Source organism: Galeopterus variegatus, unplaced genomic scaffold (assembly GCF_000696425.1).
Source record: "Galeopterus variegatus unplaced genomic scaffold, G_variegatus-3.0.2 Scaffold2600, whole genome shotgun sequence".
Lineage (NCBI taxonomy): Eukaryota > Metazoa > Chordata > Mammalia > Dermoptera > Cynocephalidae > Galeopterus > Galeopterus variegatus.
In genome coordinates, this window is record NW_007728711.1 from 142,018 (window position 1) to 144,799 (window position 2,782).

The following is a 2,782-nucleotide window of genomic DNA, read 5'->3' on the forward strand; positions in this document are numbered from 1 at the left end:
TGGAACTTTTTTTTAAAATGTGTCTGTTCCATAAGGATGGAAAACATTATTCCCACAACTTTCATGGGAAAATTTGTTCTGCAAAATCTAAATATCCCAACACAGTATAATTCTATGGTTCTCATTAGAAATGTTTGTGTTTTTTTTTTTAATGAAGTTTTAAAACTGGTAATACCTGTACAGATTTCAAAAATCTTAAAAGGATTATGGCACAGTCCTGCTACCTCTGACCCTCATGGTGATTTTTACTTGCTTCTTGGGCATACTTCCAGGTTTTTTATACAAAACAAATATGACATATTCCTTTTTCCCCATTCTTACGCAAAGGGCAGCATGCTGTGTACACTCGTGCATCTTGCTCTTGTCGGCTGCACGGCATGTCTTGGCCATCTCTCCACCAGCTTGAGAAGCTTCCGCACTGGCTGATAATGCAGCTTCTGACTCAGTGGGGCTGGCTGAGAATCTAATGAGCCCCAAGGTGATGCTCATGACACTAGTCCAGGGACACAAGTTCAAGTAAAAAGGTATTGTCTATTTACTTTACATCATCTTTAACGTTTTACTTTGAAATAATTTTAAAGAGGTTTCAAAAATCATATAGAGAATTCCTGTGTACACTCCACCAGCTTCCCATCTTAGGTAACCTAGTAAAGCATCAAAAACTGGATTACCACTATTACTCTTAGCTAATCTCCACGCCTTCTTTTGGGTTTTACTGGTTATCTTCCTAATGTCCTCTTTTATCTCGTCCAGTTGAGGACCACATTGCACTTAGTTGTCTGTCTTCCAGTCTCTTCCTGTCTTTCATGACCTTGACATTTAAGAAGAGCACAGTTATTTTGCAGATCTCCACAAGTTGAGGTTTGCCCGATATTCCCTCATGATTAAACTGCGGTTATGTATTTTGGCAAGAATACAGAGGAGATGCTGTGGCCTTCTCCACACATCAAATCAGGTAGATGGCATCTACCAGGTTTCTTCATTGTAAAGTTGCTATTTTTCCTTCTGTAATTAGTATCTTATGAGGAGACAAACTGCAGATCTCCACAAGTTGAGGTTTGCCCGATATTCCCTCATGATTAAACTGCAGTCATGTATTTTGGCAAGAATACAGAGGAGATGCTGTGGCCTTCTCCACACATCAAATCAGGTAGATGGCATCTACCGGGTTTCTTCATTGTAAAGTTGCTATTTTTCCTTCTGTAATTAGTATCTTATGAGGAGACAAATGAAAACATCCTCGTTTTCATCTTATTCACCCACTAACTTTAGTTTCCATTGGTGAATCAGCAGTTATTGTGTTTGCCTAATGGTGATTTTCTATTTCTATATTTCTACATTAATTTGATTTCAATTAGGAAGAACTGTCCCCTCCCTCCTTTTATTTGGTTACCTATGTCTATCAGTATTGACTCATGGACACCTGCTTTATTCTGTGACTAAAACATTATCTACATTAATTTGATTTCAATTAGGAAGAACTGTCCCCTCCCTCCTTTTATTTTGTTACCTATGTCTATCAGTATTGACTCATGGACACCTGCTTTATTCTGTGACTAAAACATTACTCTCATGATTTTGTTACTGTAATTGTGCCAGTTTGGGCCACGGGGAGTTCCTTCATATTGGACACGTTGGTCCCTGTGTCCTTTCAGTATGTCTTCATTTCTCGAGCCCTGATCAACCACTTCTCCAGGGAGCCTCAGTTCCTTTTATTGGAGAATGATATCAGAAACCAGGATCTGGGTGTTGGCTGGGCTCACTGCTGGTGGAGAGCCGTTGTTTCTAGGTCCTCCTTTGAGCAGAACTAGGAAACATATGTACACTCACGCACAGAGATGCTCAACTTACAACGGGGTGATGTCCTGATAGAGCCCCCGTAAATCAAAAGTGCATTTAGTAGAGCTAACCTACGGACATCATAGCTTACCTTAAATGTGCTCAAAACACATTAGCTGCAGTTGGGCAAAATCATCTAACACAGAGCCTATTTTATAATAGTGTTGGATATCCTATGTAATTTATGAGTACCATACTGAAAGTGTGGTTGTGTGGGTGCTCAACATACGCTTCCTACTGAACACATCACTTTCGCATCATCATAAAGTCAAAAAATCCTGTCAAGCCATCATTAAGTTGGGACTGTCTGTACATACACGCATCTACTTTTCAAACTATGAGTTATTACTGATACCTCCAGTTCAACTCCAAAACCACAGGCTTCATGCTAGCCTTCCACCACCCCCCTCCCTTATATAACTGTTTTGTCCAACAATGAGACATCAGGCAGTTATCTATACTTATTTGCTCGATATTAGCATATACAGTTTGAAAATTGCTGACACATACCCTAATGAAAAACAAATCTACTAGCAAGAGTACGGTATCTTTGTTTTGTTTACTATAACTTCATGGTATTGGTATCCACTCCACGTACTGTTTTCTAGTTATTCAGGTTAGTGCTTCTCTTCCCTACCCTTCAGTGTGGTTTCATGCATTTGTAATAATTAGGCTCCCTTATTGTTAGTATTGTTTGGGATTCCCCCCAGAAGTTGATTTTATTGATTGACTTTGGCAGTATGTGAAGCATTACTATGATTCTGAGAGTCAGTTAAACAAAAAAGCACACTCACTCCTACCTCCTTCCCAATTTCCCACTCCACCTATGCCACCCTCCCCTGTAGGCAACCAATCTCAATCATTTCTGGCTTATTCACCCCAGAATTTTTGCACAAATGAGCAGGTATTTGTATGTTTTCCTTAGCTCTTTCTTTGCATAAAA